Genomic DNA, 9,494 nt, shown 5'->3' with positions numbered 1-9,494 from the left:
TCCTTTAGAATGGACTGGTTGGATCTCCTTGCACTCCAAGGGACTCTTAACAGTCTTCTCCAACACCACAGTTCAAAAGCATCAATTCTTCAGCACTCAGCTTTCTTCACAGTCCAACTCTCACATCCATACATGACCACTGGAAAAACCATAGCCTTGACTAGATGGACCTTTGTTGGCAAAGTCATGTCTCTGCTTTTTAATATGCTATCTAGATTGCTCATAACTTTCCTTCCAAGAAGTAAGTGTCTTTTAATTTCATGGCTACAATCACCATCTGCAGTGATTTTGAAGCCCCCCAAAATAAAGTCTGACACCGTTTCCAGTGTTTCCCCATCTATTTTTGATGAAGTAATGGGGCCAGATGCTATGATCTTAGTTTTCTGAACGTTGAGCTTTAAGCCAACTTTTTCACTTGCTTCTTTCACTTTCATCAAGAGGCTTTTTAGTTCCTCTTCACTTTCTGCCATAAGGGTGGTGTCATTTGCATATCTGAGCTTATTGAGATTTCTCCCGGCAATCTTGATTCCAGCTCGTGCTTCTTCCAGCCCAGTGTTTCTCATGATGTACTCTGCATATAAGTTAAATATGCAGGGTGACAATATACAGCCTTGATGTACTCCTTTTCCTATTTGGAACCAGTCTGTTGTTCCATGTCCAGTTCTAACTGTTCCTTCTTGACCTGCATACAGGTTTCTCAAGAGGCAGGTCAGATCTATACTATGGTATAACCATCAAGACAGTATGGTACTTGCACAAAAATAGAAATATAGATCAATGAAACAATAAATAAAGCCTGGAGATAAATCCATACACCTATGGACAGCTATCTTTAACAAATGAGGTAAAGTATATAATAGAGAAAAGGCAGTCTCTTCAACAAGTGGTGCTGAGAAAACTGGTCAACCATGTGTAAAAGAATGAAACTAGAACACACAATTGCCTTTGAATGAGAACTTTCTTTCCAGTATTTTGAGGTCTACAAGGCATATCATTAAAAATTATGATTGTGGAAAATAAAGACAGTTTAAATATAACTGAGGGGTGAGGCTGTGGTTTTTCTTTTTGATTAGTTGCTGTAACATTATCCTTCAGGTGGCTGCGGAGTTATTATATTTTCTTTAGACATCACTGAAGTCTTAAAAGTGAAAGTGTTAGTCACTCAATCATGTCCAATTCTTTGCAACCCCATGAACTGTAGACCACCAGGCTCTTCTGTCCATGGAATTCTGCAGGCAAGAATACTGGACTGGGTTGCCATTCCCTTTTCCAGGGGATCTTCCCAACCCAGGGATCAAACCTGGGTCTCCTGCATTGCAGGCAGATTCTTCACCATCTGAGCCACCAGGGAAGCCCCTTTAAGCTCTTTGACATCAATAAAGCTTTTGCAAGACCACTTTGATGCAAAAGGAATTCTGCCATTTGCTAGCACCAAGGTGGTTCTTTGACTCACCACTCCATTAGAACTATTAATTACATTCATACTATTTTTGTTACAAATCTTACAAAAGAGAGTGATTCTGGATATTTGGGTCCACGTTCTGTTTTAAGGCTATATTTCCATTTTTTCATAAACAGTTACTATCCCTTTCCATCTTCTGTCATATGTTCATCATTTTCTAGACCACAGCTAACTGTGAAGTCTCCTCTTTCTTTCTGGCCTTCTTCAGGTTCTTCTAACAGTCAAAAATTACAAGGGACTTTGGCACAGGGGGGAAGGGAGGGCACTAGCAGAGTCAACTTAAACAAGCCATTATATCCAGCTTTTAGTCCTCACAACTTTTCAACTCCTAGATATGCCCCTTTACAGAGATTCAAAATCCTGAATCTTGAAGCTAATGGGTGGAGGAGGGAAGATTAAAATACAAGCTTCTTATCTGCAATGCTCACAAATGTCTGCTATTTGCAGAGATTCCTCAATTCCTGGAGGGATTCCCTGATAGCTCAGATGGTAAAAAGTCTGCCTGAAGTGCTGGAGACCCAGGTTCGATCCCTGGGTCGGGAAGATCCCCTGGAGAAGGAAATGGCAACCCACTCCAGTATTTTGCCTGGGAAATTCCATGGATGGAGAAATCTGACAAGCTACAGTCCATGGGGTCACAAAGAGTCAGACATGACTGAGCGACTTCATTTCACTCGGTTCTTGGAGGAATTTCTTAAAAGCAAAGTGTACAAAGTGAATTGCTGTACATTGAGTCTTTCAGTAGTGTCACCACATTTTTTCTTGCTACTTCATCATAAGGATACTCTTAAGTAGAAAAAGCTTTTGGTTTTCCTTAAATGCATAGCAATGAAGAATATAATTTGGGATCATTGCCATGATTCATGCTAAAGTGTCCATAGTTTTACTCACTATTTGCATCAGTACAAATCCAACACATTGAAAAAGGCAAATGACATATTAGTATTATTATGAAATTAGCTGGACTCCCTGAATATGTCTTAAGTATCACCAGGGGTCCACGAACCACACTTTGAGAACCACTGACTGAGCAGTCACCTAAAGACATGCATGAATTTCAACTATATTCCACAAGATGGTGCTATTATAATGCATATCAGTAATTAAATGTTGCATCAAGATTAATTTAAAAAATTTGGTTGGTTTCATAACCCAGCGTATAATGTATATACTGAGAAAGTTTACTTAGTGGGCTCTTGGTAGCACCAGTCTACCTTTTTATCTGAACCCTCACTTCCAGTGCATAACCTTGTTCCCTGAATACTGCTTTGTCCATGGTTCCTCCCATATAAACCCTTTCCTTAGGGACATACAACACTTCATGTTAATTTGGATGGTGATAAGTTGGCAATCATGCACTCTCAAAGCTATATCAAATTTAATGCTATTATTAAGAACACTGTATGCTTTAAAATAGTATTTTCATCCTTTATAATTCTCATGCCTCTAGATTATAAGCATACAAATTTAATGTCCCCACCAGAATTTTGATATGGCTTTTTGGTAAGGGAAACATTGCTCTCTGGGCTTCCTTAGCAGCTCAGTGGTAAAGAGTCTGCCTGCCGATGTAGGAGATGCAGGTTTGACCCCTTAGTCAAGAAGATTCCCTGGAGAAGGAAATGGCAGCCCATTCCAGTATTCTTGCCTGGGAAATTCCATGGACAGAGGAGCCTGGTGGTCTACAGTCCATGGGGTTGCAAAAGAGTCAGACATGACTTAGCTACAACAATGTTGCTCTCTTTAATAATTATGTCCTATCATTTTCATATACCCCACTAGCCAGGAAGCTTTTGCCAGGCTTTATTTTGTATTCTATACTATAAAACAATAGGGTCCATTTCATTTTTTAGATATAAAATTATAATATTTAGTATGATATTTATTTTCAAATCATCTGCCACCCGCACTACCCTCAGTGCTTTGACATTTTTAAAGAGGTTCTACTGTCTGCAATTTCTCTGTTAAACATTTATTCATTCACTTCTTAAAGACCTTTCTTTGGAGTTCTTTATTAAATGGTGAATTACTTTTTCTCCTTGGAAGAAAAGCTATGACAAACCTAGACAGCATATTAAAAGGCAGAGACATTACTTTGGCAACAAAGTTCTATATAGTCAAAGCTATGGTTTTTCCAGTGGTCATGTACCAATGTGAGAGTTGGACCATAAAGAAGGCTGAGTGCCAAAGAATTTATGCTTTTGAACTGTGGTGCTACAGAACTCTCTGGAGTCCCTTGGACTGCAAGAATATCAAACTAGTCAGTTCTAAAGGAAATCAACCCTGAATTTTCATTGGAAGGACTGATGCTGAAACTGAAGCTCCAATACTTAGCCACCTGATGCGAAGAGCCAGGTCACTGGAAAAGACCCTGATGCTGGGAAAGATTAAAGGTAGGAGGAGAAGGGGATGACAGAGGATGAGATAGTGGATGGGATATCCAACTCAACGGACATTGCTATGCTATGCTAAGTCACTTCAGTCATGTCCGACTCTGTATGACCCCATAGTCGGCAGCCCACCAGGCTCCCCCGTCCCTGGGATTCTCCAGGCAAGAACACTGGAGTGGGTTGCCATTTCCTTCTTCAATGCATGAAAGTGAAAAGTGAAAGTGAAGTCGCTCAGTCGTGTCCGACGCTCAGTGACCCCATGGACTGCAGCCTTCCAGGCTCTTCCGTCCATGGGATTTTCCAGGCAAGAGTACTGGAGTGGGGTGCCATTGCCTACTCTGCAACAGACATTAGTTTGAGCAAACTCCGGGTGATGGTGAAGGACAGGAAAGCCTGGCATGCTGCAGTCCATGGGGTTGCATAGAGTTGGACAATGCTGAGTGACTGAACAGCAACAACAACAACCCAAGGAAAAGACATGTGTTAAGCTGGTGGTTTAATGTACGTCCTGTGGATTCTTGGGTCTCATAACAATGATCTAGAAAGCCCGAAAATGTTTTGTTTGCAGTTTTAAAATTGTGTAAATTTTAGTTGAACAAAACCCTCAAATACAGGTGTTATTTAACTTTTGATAATTTTGATTAATTTTGTAATATGAATTAAATAAAATTGTATTTTATAGATTAATGTTAATAAAATACACTTTTTTAAAAAAAATTCTTTATTGGAAGAGGCTCAGCATACAATTTGTTTGGTAATAAGATTCTTCTGAGAATCATTGCCATCAGCTCTTAGTTACATTACTCCCATACATTTCTCTAAACCTAATTGTGTTCTTCATATTTTCTCATCTGAAATCATTATCCTATCATTCCTCTCTTCAAACTCCTTCATACTTTCTTAGATATGTTTTACCAGGCATTCATTTACTCCCTTATATCCTGTCTGATAGGGACTCCAAGAGCTCCTCTTTTACTCAGTCCTCTCAGTAACCTGATTTCCTCAAGATCCCAACATTTTGGCCTTCTGTCCACAGTGCTGCTTCCTCAGGATCTTTCCATGTACCACCTGTTCTGATAGCTGGGGACTAAGTTTAACTAAGGAGAATATAGTGTTGCTGGAAGAGGCTGAGGACGTGCAATTCTGACTACAACTTAATAAACAGGGCTGGATATACTTAGATGCTACCAACCCAACACCGTGCTGCCTAAAGTTTGCTCAGAGGTAACAGCTTGAGGACATGGCAGTGTAATCCAGAGGGAGGAACATTGTGATGATCTTAATTCCTTAAGTCTGTTTTCCTCCAGCTTCCTTTTAGACCCAAACTCTACACACAGCTTTGGGCAGGTCACTTTCCTCTCTGAGTTTCCTCATCATGGTGTACAGAATTAAAAAAAAAAAAAAAGGAACAAGAAAACTAGAGTCAAATAGCCTAGAGTCAAGTTAGATTGGTTGTGTTATCTTGAGCTCTAACACCCTATGATTATGTGCTGAAAACATAAAGCAATACCCAGGAGTACTGGGACTGAAGATAGGCCCTGAGGTTGAGAATAGATCAGTTCCAGGAGAGGGAGAGAAAACTTGAATAGAATTCACTAGATGCTATACAGTGAGATGACAATACATATAGAGGAGTAGAGGCCTGGGAATGGTGATGAACTAGAGCACACTCAAACCTTTCTTGTTGCAGTGTTGTTCTGCCCAAATTATTATCATCCAGGCCCTTGCAATGTCTCATTTGATGTCTCATTGTTATCTGCCCTGCCTTCTACCACTCAGCTCTATAATTCCTTTGGTACATGACCTTAAGACACAATTCCCCAAAGTGCAACCTCTTTCATGTCAGTCCCTTTCTTTAAAAATATCAGCCAGTGATTTCCCATTGCTCATAGAATAAAATATAAACTATTCTTGCCTTCAAGGTCCCTCTTGATCTGTCCTCAACTGGTTTCCAAGTCTTTCTTACTCCTCTCCTGCAGGTACTCAAGGTACAGGTCACCCTGGATTCCTGTTTCTTCCAACATGTAATGCTTATACCCACCTTAGTGAAAAATCCTATCCATACTCCATGGTCCATCTCAAATGAAACTGTGTCTCTCAACCCTCCTGTACATGTTTGGAGTGCTCTGATGATTACTTTGCCAACAAAGGTCCGTCTAGTCAAGGCTATGGTTTTTCCTGTGGTCATGTATGGATGTGAGAGTTGGACTGTGAAGAAGGCTGAGTGCCGAAGAATTGATGCTTTTGAACTGTGGTGTTGGAGAAGACTCTTGAGAGTCCCTTGTATTGCAAGGAGATCCAACCAGTCCATTCTGAAGGAGGATTTCTTTGGAAGGACTGATGCTAAAGCTGAAACTCCAGTAATTTGGCCACCTCATGCGAAGAGTTGACTCATTGGAATATACTCTGATGCTGGGAGGGATTGGGGGCAGGAGGAGAAGGGGACGACAGAGGATGAGATGGCTGGATGGCATCACTGACTCGATGGACATGAGTCTGAGTGAACTCCGGGAGTTGGTGATGGACAGGGAGGCCTGGTGTGCTGTGATTCATGGGGTCGCAGAGTCGGACACAACTGAGCGACTGAACTGAACTGAACTGATGGTACCTTTCATAGGTACTTCCCACATTTTACCTTGTGTGTGGTTTTTGGTGTTACATTTCCCTTTCTTAGATGTAAGTTCCCAGAGGGTAGAGACTCAATGTCATTTCATCTGTATCTATTTCTTTCATCTAAGCCCCACAATTGTGCCTAGTATGTTTCTGTGTATATTGAGCCTCAATAAACATTTATTGAAACAAATTTAATATATTAAAAATTGTTCTCCAACTCAATACTTATTGCTCTGTTTAAGTAATAAAAAAGGTTTTTAGCTATAAGACTTTTAGGGAACTATTCTGGCAGAGCATTTTGGTGGTTATCCTAGTACTATTTTCCAGATTTAACTTGACTTTGAACCCTATTGAAGTCAACAAATCTCTTAATATATTGTGCACAGCTAACAGAAAGTATATGACTGACTAGTGAGTTACAATAATGAATACTGAGATTAGAATGAGGGCAGTACATGTTATGATATACTTTCAACTGCTTTATATACTGTGACCTTTTTTCTTTCTACTCTAGGAGTCTAAAACATACACAAAGCAAACCTGAGTATCTGAAACTGCCATTGTTCTAGGAATTCATGTTACACTCTCCCTTTCACCAATATCCCAAGGAAAAGGCAGTACAAATTATCTCTAACCTTCCACTTCAAAGCAGATTAAATAACCTTCACTTGGGACTGGTTGATGGTATTTCCTAAAATGGAAAGGTGTAAATTGCATCTGTAGTCATTGTGGGGCACCATTATTTTTTAAAAATTATTCATTTTGATATTTGGCAAAACTAATACAGTTATGTAAAGTTTAAAAATAAAATAAAATAAAAAATATTTATTTTAATTGGAGATTAATTACTTTACAATGTTGTGGTGGTTTTTGCCATACGTTGACATGAATCAGCCATGGGTGTACATGTGTCCCCCTGTCCTGAACCCCCCTCCCACCTCCCTCCCCATCCCATCCCTCTGGATGTCCCAGTGCACTGGCTTTGATTGCCCTGTTAATGCATCAAACTTGGACTGGTCATCTATTTCACACATGGTAATATACATATTTCAATGCTATTCTCTCAAATCATCCCACCCTTGCCTTCTCCCACAGAGTCCAAATGTCTGTTCTTTATATTTGTGTCTCTTTTGCTGTATCTGCCTATAGGATTATGGTTATCATCTTTCTAAATTCCATATATATACATTAATATACTGTATTGGTGTTTTCCTTTCAGACTTATTTCACTCTGTATAATAGGCTCCAGTTTCATCCATCTCATTAGAACTGACTCAAATGTTCTTTTAAATAGCTGAGTAACATTCCATTGTGTGTATGTACCACAACTTTCTTACCCATTCATCTGCTAATGGACATCTAGGTTGCTTCCATGTCCTAGCTATTGTAAACAGTGCTGCAATGAACATTGAGGTACACGTGTCTCTTTCAGTTCTGGTTTGTGGGGCAATATTGTTTACTTAATGCAGAATTCTGCTATATATTCTGATGCCCAAGGCATTGTGGAGTAAGAAAAATTAAATGAAAGTACTTAGAATTGAGTATCTACTATAGGAACTTAATTTTTAATCCTGTTAAAGGCAGGGATTTTTGCAGATGGGAAAGCTGAAAATAAATTGGAGAAGCACTAATTTAATACTCTGAAATAAAGTGAGATACGTTTGTGAAAAATATTTTATTATTAATGGTAAATACAGGGAGAAAACAAACATTTGCCAAACTTAAAAATAGAAGAGATTAAATTTTATTCTTGTGCCAGAAATTCATCTTAGATATAGATTTTGATAGTATACAAAAATGAAAGGCTATAAAAAATCAAAAGTATTCATTTACTTTTTGAGAACTGCTACTTAATGAGAAGGAAATGACTACCCACCCCAGTATTCTTGCCTGGAGAATCTCATGGACAGAGAAGCCTGGTGGGCTGCATTCCATGGGGCTGCAAAGAGTTGGACATGACTGAGTGACTAACAGACACTTGATTTGTATCATTTTATAGTATAATTTTATCAAAATGTGTCTTTCAACAGGAATTATTCATGCATTTACTGCTTTTATAATTCCAGATCAAATTTAGCACACTTTGTTGTTCAGTTGCTAAGTTGTGTTTACTTCTTTGTGAACCCATGGACTTCAGCAAACAAGGCTTCTGTATCTCCCAGAGTTTCCTCAAATTCATGTCCATTGAGTTAGTGATGCTTTCTAACCATTTCATCCTGTTTCACCCATTCTCTTTCTGCCTTTAAACTTTTCCAGCATAAGGATCTTATACAATGAGTTGGCTATTTGCATTAAGTGGCCAAAGCTTTACCTTCAGTATTAGTCCTTCCATTGAATATTCAGTGTTGATTTCCTTTAGGATTTACTGGTTTGATTTCCTTGTATTCCAAGGGACTCTCAAGAGTGAAGACTCCGGCACAATGATTCAAAAGCATCAAATATGCAGTGCTCAGTATTCTTTATGGTCCAACTCTCACATCTGTACAAGACTACTGGAAAAACCATAGCTTCGATTATATGGACTTTTGTGAGAAAAGTGCTGTCTTTGCTTTTTAATATTCTGTCTAGGTTTGTCTTAGCTTTCCTTCCAAGGAGCAAATGTCTCTTAATTTCATGGCTGCAGTCATGATCTGCAGTGATTTTGGAGCCCAAGAAAATAAAATCTGTACTGCTTCCACTTTTCACCCTTCTGTTTGTCATGAAGTGATAGGACCAGATGTCACGATCTTAGTTTTTTGAATGTTGATTTTTAAGCCAACTTTTTCACTCTCCTCTTTCACTTTCATCAAGAAACTATTTAGTTCCTCTTCACTTTCTGTTGTTAGAGTAGTATCATCTACATATGTGAGGTTGTTGATATTTCTCCTGGAAACCTTGATTCCGGCTTGAGATTCATTCAGCCCGGCACTTCCCATGATGTATTCTGCATAGAAGTTAGATAAACAGGCTGACAATATATACAGATTTATATTCCTTTCCCAATTTTAACCAGTCAGTTGTTTCATGTAATATTCTAATGGTTACTTCTTGAC

The 9,494-nt window shown here is 39.0% G+C and overlaps 1 pseudogene; it reads right to left on the bottom strand.

The window, feature by feature from the left end:
• Positions 1-1,069: 1,069 nt before the first annotated feature.
• The window catches only part of LOC129640090 (ubiquitin-conjugating enzyme E2 variant 1-like), a 49,358-nt pseudogene continuing 40,933 nt past the window's right edge, over positions 1,070-9,494 (bottom strand).

Source organism: Bubalus kerabau, chromosome X, assembly GCF_029407905.1.
Source record: "Bubalus kerabau isolate K-KA32 ecotype Philippines breed swamp buffalo chromosome X, PCC_UOA_SB_1v2, whole genome shotgun sequence".
NCBI lineage: Eukaryota > Metazoa > Chordata > Mammalia > Artiodactyla > Bovidae > Bubalus > Bubalus kerabau.
This window is presented reverse-complemented; position numbering and strand designations above follow the sequence as displayed.